This window comes from Gavialis gangeticus, unplaced genomic scaffold, assembly GCF_001723915.1.
Source record: "Gavialis gangeticus isolate Ggan-Ray unplaced genomic scaffold, GavGan_comp1, whole genome shotgun sequence".
Taxonomy (NCBI): domain Eukaryota; kingdom Metazoa; phylum Chordata; order Crocodylia; family Gavialidae; genus Gavialis; species Gavialis gangeticus.
Window position 1 is genome coordinate 19,292,204 of NW_017729001.1, and position 9,584 is coordinate 19,301,787.

At 39.5% G+C, this 9,584-nt stretch overlaps 1 protein-coding gene and 1 long non-coding RNA gene across 16 annotated transcripts in view; both read right to left on the reverse strand.

Annotated features, from left to right (window-relative positions):
* FBRSL1 (fibrosin like 1) overlaps positions 1-9,584 on the reverse strand; it is an 838,232-nt gene that overhangs the window by 389,554 nt on the left and 439,094 nt on the right. The window lies entirely within an intron of this gene.
* The window catches only part of LOC109290474, an 11,640-nt gene continuing 3,251 nt past the window's right edge, over positions 1,196-9,584 (reverse strand). The window contains exons 2-3 of the long non-coding RNA XR_002095605.1: positions 2,568-2,571; positions 1,196-1,348 (exon numbers count right to left, since the gene is read on the reverse strand). This is a non-coding gene — a long non-coding RNA (uncharacterized LOC109290474). The remainder of the gene's footprint in view (positions 1,349-2,567; positions 2,572-9,584) is intronic.

Here is a 9,584-nt window from a genome sequence, read left to right on the forward strand (position 1 = left end):
GTACTGTGTTCAGAGGGGTGGGCTTCAGGATTTATTAATAGTTAAAGTGCTTGAAAACTGGAAATTGTCGCCCAGCCCCACAAAGCAAATGGGAAAAGAGAAAGTCAGAATGTTTTACTGAATACAAATGGAGACTCTCATTCTCGGTGCTGATCCCCTCCCTCCCTCCCCCACTTAAAAGATGTTCTTGACAAAATGTCACACAGTTCATATGAAATTTAGGGGAGGCGGGAATGAGCTGCTCATTTATCATGTCTTATTATTAAAACTACTCAATATATAATCTGTTCTTCAAATGGTGCTCTGTTGAAACAGTCAGATAATCATATTAACAAGGTGAATTGAAGAGAAGAGGAGCATAGTTAGTACCTGTCATTTAGTAAATGCTGCTGTATGCACTTTATAAAACACAGGTTCTTCAAGTAGCATTTTAAAATACACTATTTTGGAGGCTTATATTTTACAGGATTGATTCCACGTGCTGTAATAACACGCTGCAGCTTTACGTAAGAAATGATCACAAATAAAATCCGAGGTTCTTAAATATGTAAGAATCATTTCAGCTACTGTATTGCAGCTATACGTATTTAAAGCATGGAGATGGTAGACATATGGCGTGGTACCATATTCTGGCATGGAGGGGGCAGGACAGCAAGGAGGGAGAAAGAAGTCTGTAGAAAGTAACATGAGAACAAAGATTAAGGTGAAAAGTATATCCAATAAACTGTGAATAGAAATTTCAAAAGCTGGAATTAGGTGTCTTTGCTTTTTGTTGTCACACAAGCATCAACTAATAAAGTATATACATAATTCATATGATACAGTTTTATTTTTGTTACATGGTTCTTCTTGCCAAAGGTACAAAACACTTTGACTCTGCTGTCATCATTTATTTTATCATCTAAGAACCCTGGGTAAAAAGAAGTCCTTTTCCTGCCGTTTTGCTTGCTTTAGTCTCTGTACATTTCCCAGCTATGGCACCTTGTTTGGATGTCACATTACATCCACATGTAAGTTCTTTAATTATACTCATTTGGGTTCTTTTATCATACTTATTCTGCTATTAGTGTATCTGAAAGCTTGCCATGATACCTACAGTGTCACACATATGGCAGGAGTATTGTCTGCTCTGTGAGTAGGGTCCAGGAGGAGGTTGAGAGCATAATTGTGTGAGCAGATCTTGGAACAAATGCCAGCGCTGATAAGAACCGCTAAGAAACAGGCACATTATCTGCTCCCATGAGAATGCCGGATGTTTTCTTTTATACCCTAATTCAGTGGTTCCCAAACTCTGACCGATTGCGCACTGCCAATTTAAAATCATACAACCTTAAGTACCACCAGCAAACTTTTCCGTTCAACCTTAAGCACCACCAGCAAATTTTTGTCATAGAAAGTAATGATAATAAATCTGTTAACGCATACCACAGAGAGGTTGTCTGCATACCACTGGTGGTACCTGTACCACAGATTGGGAACCGCTGCCCTAATTTCAATGAGTTTGCCCACCTCTATAAACGGCACTGACCCAGCTTCACACATACAAAACTAAGTTTGCTTTATACCCCTCACTAGTTCTTTGACTCATAGAATCACAGAAAATGAGGGTTGGAAGGGATCTCAGGAGGTCACATCTAGTCCAACCCCCTGCGCAAAGCAAAACCATCCCCAACTAGATCATCCCAGCCAAGGCTTTGTTTACTCAGGGCTTAAAATCCTCCAAGGATGAAGATCCTACCACCTCTCAGGGTAACCTGTTCCACTGTTTTACTACTCTCCTAGTGAGAAAGTTTTTCCTAATATTTGACTTAATGCAACTCCCTGGAGCCTAGTAGCATGAAGGTCATCAATAAGCTAACTTCTGGGCTCCTCCAGGCAGCTGATTATGGAGGCAGCTATGGTCCTCACCCAATTGGCTAAAAGTAATTAGCTCTATTGAGACAAAAAATCCACTCCTACCTAACGCCCTTTATAAATGGTGTGTGCTGTACCATGATCCTTACTCCATAAGGAGCAGAGCAGGGGCTAAGGTGTAAGGTGCTAATCTAGGTCTGTGAAATGTCAGGTCCAGGGAATGCCCAGAATCTCCAGCGCTTCCCAGAGTGCTCTGACAACTTTTTACAGAGCTCAAAAGGTTCCCTAGAGCTCTGAATTTCTCACTTACCTTGTTCCTCCTTTCCTCATCTCTTTGTACCTCCTGAGCAGAGCCTTTCCCCCACCTCATCCTGAGGTTCTGAAAAGGGCATTAATTCTTTTTTTCTGCTTCAAGCACTTTCTTTAAATGATCATTGAATCATGAAATGCCCTGTCTCTGCCAATCTTGGGTAACCTAGCTGTAGTGTTCCCTCTAGATTTGCTTATCAAAGGTCAAAAACCTTGTGCTAATAACAGCCGTAGTTCCATGCATGCTAGCTACTGTTCTGACAAACTTCTGTAACAAAACTGCTGTTTGCAGTTAAATTCACTGCATCAATTTATGGATAGCTAACAGTACAATAGTCTTCCACTTGCAAACGGTTGTACTACAAGGGCCTGCATTTTCATATAACCCTTGCTAGCGTGGAAACTTTTCTAGTTAGAGGCACAAGACCAGGAGCTAAGAGTTGCGGATTCTGTTCTTAGCTTTGTAACTGAATCAGCTTATAACCTCGGTCAAGTTACTTAACCATTGTGGAAACTAAGCAAAATGATTATCTACCATCTAGTTTTGGGATTAAGAACACCCAAATACACAGTACATTTAAACATCACATTCATATATGTTTGTGCTTATACATACACGGGCACACAGTTGGCAGTACAGAAATGGAGAATTAGTGGCTTTTGTTATCATTGACAAACCTCCTTAAGATGTAACCAGTAAGGCAAGCAAGCTAATCAGTCCACAGCCAGTATTAAGTCTAAAACAATCTCCAGAAGAAATGTGATTAATTCGTGCATGACAGCTTAAAGGTCAAAGCCAAAATGCAGTGCTTCTTGACTGCAAAGAAAGAACTGACTTATTTTTATCTCTTCTTTAAAAATTACAGCAGCCATGAAGTGGCTCAAGGAGCAGAGTAATGAACGTCATAAACCTGCCTCATAAAAATGGCATTCATGCAGTAATACAGCAGGTCAGATGAGCAGGGAACATTTCATTAAAAATTCCCCTTCTTGCCTACCCAAGAGAGACTTAAAACTAATCATATAAAATGGCTGAGTGACACCATTAACGAGCATTAATATTTTAAAGCTTTAATAGTACAACAGAGCTAGGCTGTTATATCAAAATTATACAACCTTATTAGACAGTGCACTTGGCTGTATTGTACTTGAACTGTCAGTATCCCTGATTGAAAATGTTAAGGTAGCCAAGGCCCAGGGCATAAATACTTTAGATATTGTTTGTCCATACTTTGCAGGCATGCTAGCTTCCTGACGTACCCGATTCTGACCAGATACAAATGCACAGACAATCTGTCACTTCTGGAAAAAATATTATTTACCTTTTCCACATTGATGGGGGTACGAGATCGTTGCCAGATGAGCTAAGCTGGAAAATGCTGGTTTCAGAACGGCGTTCGTTAAAATGAAAGCTGATTGGAATTTGGCTCTTACTGACTGGATTACAGTGTTACACCAAATTAGATGCTGGGATGGAGTAAAAAGCCCTTCCATCTTTCCTTCACTGTAGAAGACAGAGCTTAACCATGTCTGCATGATGTGCCCTAAACACAGGGAGATTCAGGAGACAAAAGGGAGAACCCTCTAACCCTCTGTACGGCTTGGGGGGAAAAAGGAATCAGGCAAACATCACAAAGCCAGCAATACATTGAATCCTAAATTAAGTGAGACATTTAGCTAAGGATCCATTTGACAAACCAGAACTAACAGCTTCACTGGGAATCATCTGCAGTCATATGCAATAATCTTGTGAGTTAGAAGCACTTACTTACTAAACAAACAAAGTACTTCTAATGAGCAGACATTATTTCCAGGTTCTCTTTTGGCAAAATGAGATCTCAATCATACTTCTCAGTTATTAAATTCATGAAACAGAGCTAAGGGAGGAGATGTAGTCAGAGACAGCATTGAAAATCAAGGGTCTGGTAGTGTGTAGCATGTTTGGTAAGCACTGCAATTCTTACTGGTTAAGAAATATCTAAGCACTGCTGACTGACATGGTGCAAATCTCTAAGTCTTATTAGTCCTCTTCTTGATTAAGATGATCTTGAAGGTTACTTCCCTATCTTCATACTACCTACCTCTTAACACCTTGTCTGCCTATATCCTTAGACCACACAGCAACAACCAACACAACCTCTTGACAAAGAACTTCCCCATTCACCAATCACTAATCCTTCTTTAAAAGTTTATGATTTACAGGATAGTGATTAGCCGATGTTGATAAGAATGTATACTGTACACTACATCTTTAGTAGGCATTCTACTTAAGGAACATCTGAAAGATCAGCAAAGTTGTTATTTAAAAGCACCTCTTAATTACTTTGGCATTATAATGAATGTTCCTCACATAGGCACCCAGCTGTTTTGTTTCCTCTTGTATAGAGATGGAGTAGTGAATTGCTCAACAACTGCCTGAGCGATAAGACTCTGGTATTCTTAAGATTGAAGAGATAATGTTGATGACTCTGGACAATTTCCCTCCCTCTAAATGCTATAATTTTAGTCATCAATTGACAAAGGGATTTCGAAGAGAAGACAGCAATGGTAGGAGTCAACTCAATATTGGTTACTTAAACAATATTTATAGTAAACTGATGCTATGATTTTGGAGGGGGTAAGAGATTCAAGTAAAACACACTAAATTAGCAAAGATAAGATCTTCAAGTGCTAGAAATTCCCCATAATCCCTACATGCTTTCTTTTTGAGCATTATATATGGGTAGTAGAAACAAAGCAGCCTTAATATCCCAGATCTATAAATGCTATTGGACTTGAGTAGCTAATCTTTCTTGGCCATGTATAATGATGGTTGCTACTGGTTCTTTGATTTGTCAACAACTCAAAAACCTGGAGCATTCTTATCTGATACAACAAGAGGTGCCACATCCTCTGATGTGCAAAACAGAAACAGCACAGCTCCTATTATGGTAGGTCCTAGTCTCCAAAATGCATTGTTTATGCATCTGTAATGTAGATCTATGATGCTGGCTAGAATCTAATGGCTGGTCAGGCCCCCCCATCTCTATATTGCAACGCAAAAGTCAATAATAAGTCAGGCTTTAATGCGTGTTATGTGTTACCTACGAATATTATCCAAATCTCATCATTGAGGAAATCAAACAGCCCATATTTTTATAACAACAAAGGCATATAAAAAGTTGTTAAACCTGATCTGGAATGAACTAAGGAAACACCGTATGACTAGCTCTCTCGTTCTGTTTGGATTCTCACAAGCTGTTGTACCACCCGAGAAACAGACAGGACAGAGTACAATCATCCAGAATGTTGGTGTGACATCCTAACACGCTGTGAGAATAACAGCCGCCCACGATACACATGCCATAAGCAAGCTAACAATACAGACAGAGGAAAAGTCATTGTTATGCACTTTCCAGTTTAGGCTGTGAGCCTGCTTTTCAACTCTACAGCCCCAAGACTTTTCCATCATTTCCAAGTACTTTGGAAAAGTCTTTTTTTTTTTAATCTAATAATGTCAAAAGTCCTCTAACTTATAGAAATACCTGGGTCTATAGTAGAAATCACAGCCAGGGAGAAACATAAGGCAGCCATCTCTCTCCAAGGAACATCCACTATTTTTCCCCCAGAAATGAACATTACAGCCCTTCTATACAATAACTACCTACTTCTACTGCTTAAAACTTAACAAGCTGCTTGGGGAAACTATTCTCAAATCTCTGGAAAACCTTTGTGAAGATGAAAAGTCACAGTCTTTCCTATCAGACAGAGGGATGCAATATCTAGACATCTAAAGGACTTCAGCAATTTAGGACAAAAATAGCCATTTCTTTTCTGTTTGAGCTATGTTGCATTTAACAGATCTCTTCCTGAGGCGATAAAGCTTTGTATGTCCCTGATCAGCTTAGGAACACCACACTGTGCTGATGCCCATGCAGTGCCTATACTTTGTTTTGATTCCAACGTATTTTTCATCTACAATTAGTTCCCAGAAAGAAACACCACCTCGGCTATCCAAGACAAAACCAGAGGTTTGATAAATGAGGCATGGTATGAAATTATTTCACTGTGTTAAAATTTTCAAGTCATTTCCTGCTGACTTTGAATTAATTTAAGTGGCAAACCTCCCAACAGCCCTTTCATAACAAAAGGTCCATCATTACACCCTTGTTGCAGTAGTGTCAGAACACCCTTCACCTAAAAAAACTTTCGCTTTTCTAGTTGGCATTGTTGGCACCACATCTTAATATAATGCAATCTTACAATAAAATCCTTTGAATGCACAGAAAGCTTCATACAGAACACACAACTTCTATTCTATTAGCTTTACCTCCTCTTACTATCTGTTCTCAGCCCTAAGATGTAATTAGAAGACATAGCAAGATATTGCAAGGACAACCTTCCCTCTCTTTCCAACCTTCCTACCTCCAAAAATGCAAAGAAGCAAAGTAAAAACACTCCCAGAACATAAAACTATCACAAACTGTATGCAGTGATTACAGTTCAGGTATGGCAAGGGATGGATTTTAAAAAAAAGAGACAGATAAAGCTATTTGGCACTGTGCCACCTGTGAGCAGGCCTGAGACAGAATTAGGGTGACTAGGCTCTGAGCCAAGAGAGGACAGGTATATCACAGGGGAGAAGAAGTCACCAGATGTCAGTACATCTACCATCTGGCTAAACAGCCAGAGGCAATCAGGAGCAAGGAGGAGAGCCACACAAGCATAGCAGTGAGAGGCTCTCCCAGAAAAGAAATGATGTTAAGAGATTCTGTGGCAGTCAGTGGGAATAAGGTGAAAATTGGGAGGGGGGAGGAGAGGAAAGAAAGCTCCTTCTCACCTAATTCAGCAAAGAAAGCTCCGTTCTCACCTAATTCAGCAAGACGTCATTATCAAAACACAAAAGATGTGTGTGCATGTTAGTGGTAGAGGTACCCTATTGCATTATATAATCCTCCACAGAACATATGAGATCTTAGACCAGAGTCAAAGACAGACTTCCTGGTCCTAGAAAGATGTCACTAAACTCGAGAGACCCAAGAAAACAGTAACAAAAATAATAAAGGGCTAGAGTGATTTACAGATGAGCAGACACAGAAAGGACTAAACATGTCTGTCTGGTCCAAACAGAACTAAGTGGGGATAGAATAACCAAGTCCACATATTTCAGGGAAGTGATACCAAGAAACAGAAACATTTGAATTATATAAGCACTAAGAAGGAAGGAGAATCTTTATGGGCACTATGTGGGTGAGCATATACTTTAAAAAATATATATCTATATATATCTATCTCAAGGAAAGTGTCCACCTGGTAAAAATTATAAGAGTAGGCAACTTGTTGTTTTTTCACTTGTTATCTTAGTTTTCATTTGTCTTTTGAGTACAGAAAACTAATAGAGTGGTTTTTCTTTTGCATTGAACTCCGAAAGCCCACAACAGGTCGGAATGATTTTTAATGCTATTGAATCCTAATTGAAATCTCTGGTTTTATCTTGTAAATCATGTTTGCACACCATACAGTGTGAATGTATCCTGGGGCACCCTTGAAAGGATCTCAGGGTAGCCCAGGGTGACATGGCATCCTGGTTGAGAACCACTGCCCTAAAGAAATGGTGGATCCTCTCCTCTTGGACCATTATAAGCTAGATCACAAATTCACTATACTCCAGGGAGCAAGTTTGCATTTAGAAAGGGATGGAGGAATTGGACTAAAACAATCTGACTTTTCCATAAGCATTTGAAATTTAAACTTGACCTGTATGTAAACAATTTATTTTCCAGTCACAAATACAAATATCACCTGAAACAGGACTTTTGGACATGCTGGTCACAGGATTCATATTCCCCTGAGGTTCATATACTTAGCAACTCAAGGAAAGGTCAGAAGAGTACAGGAGCCTTTGGAAAGGGAGCTGAAAATAATTCTGCATTAACGCCAAAAGAAAAGTAATTGACAAAGCGGTTTGGAAGCATTTAGGCTGAGAAGTATCTTTGACAACTGAAATCATGAAAGAAATATGTAATAATTTGCCATACAGAGTGTAAAGCCCACCATTTCTTTAGAAGCTCCTTTCTTTTCAGTTCTTTAGCTGAACTGAAAAGTAATACACAACCTGCAGGGAACAAGCATCCATTATGATTACGTACCTATAAGGTAACTGCCATGGACTTACAGAGCAGGTGCATGGTTACCCTTGATTTCCAAAAGGGCTGGTGGGGAAAGGAACGCATGACATTCAGTGGTTGAGGGCAACGTCTGGCTCTGAATGCAAGATCTCTGGATTCCTGCTATCTTTGCCCAGCGTTAGCAATGCCTTTGTAATATATCATTAATATATCACACTCCTCTGAACTCTTCCACTTCATGGAAGTGAATTATTAGTGGCCTGTAATGAGAGCGTATGTGGACGTTTGGTAAGCAAGAAAAAGGGGAGTATAGAGGAGGCAGATGAGGAGCAAACAGACAAGCCCAGGAGCATTAATGGCAGGGCTTTGCTCCTAGGATAAAAACAGATTTTGATCTCTAAGAGGCTCAATGGTCCAGGAGAATGCAATTCATTATATCCGAGTTCTTTGGAACAGAAGAATTGCTCTATTTGTTTTCTGTACTCAAAAAAACAAGTGAAAATGAAGAGCTAGCATTTTCTGAGGGGTGCCTCCAGTCGAATGAAAAGTAAACCTTCCAAATATTGTCATATCCAGGTCAGTCCCTCTAGCTTTTTTTTTTTTTTTTTAGATATAAGGATATAGAAAAAACATTGCCTCCTTTAGTATCTGGAAGACTATCTGAGGAAAACCATATTTAACAGCTACTCTGATGTTCAAAAGTACAGGGGGGAAAGGAGTTAATTATGTCAGATTCCTATTGCTTTGCAACCAAGTCCAATTTGTCTTGCTCCTGGCAAAAGTCTGCATTCAAACCATGTATCTTGAAAAGCATTCTAGTCCTCTCTGCTTTCCAATTTCACCTTTGCTTCTCCTGCTCTATTCTTAAACAGAGTGCTGAGAAAACATGAAGATGATTTCAGTGGTATAATCTTTATGGATGAGTTTGTTAAAACTAGTGCTGAATTGTTCACTTGCCACAATAATTACAGAAGATGCAGAACCACCTTCTTAGGCTATATCTTCAATGTTTCAGTGCAGATGGGAGGGGGTAGCAGTATATCTTGTCAAGCCAGGCGGAAAGAGCTTGTCCTTTTTATTCATAAAGAATTTTTGCATTTCCTAGTGTATTGCTCCAGTTTAATGAAACCCGTGATTGCAAGCTCCCAAGTAGCACTTCAGCTCTGTGCAAGGACATGTAAAGCCTTCCAGCCTTTTACACAATATATTTCTTTAGCTAATAAATCAAGTCAGGCCTTTTTGAGTAGAGCATTGCTCCTTGTGAAGGAGTGAAGAACCGCCTCATTTGACAACGCAAGGGAAAAAAAAAAAAAA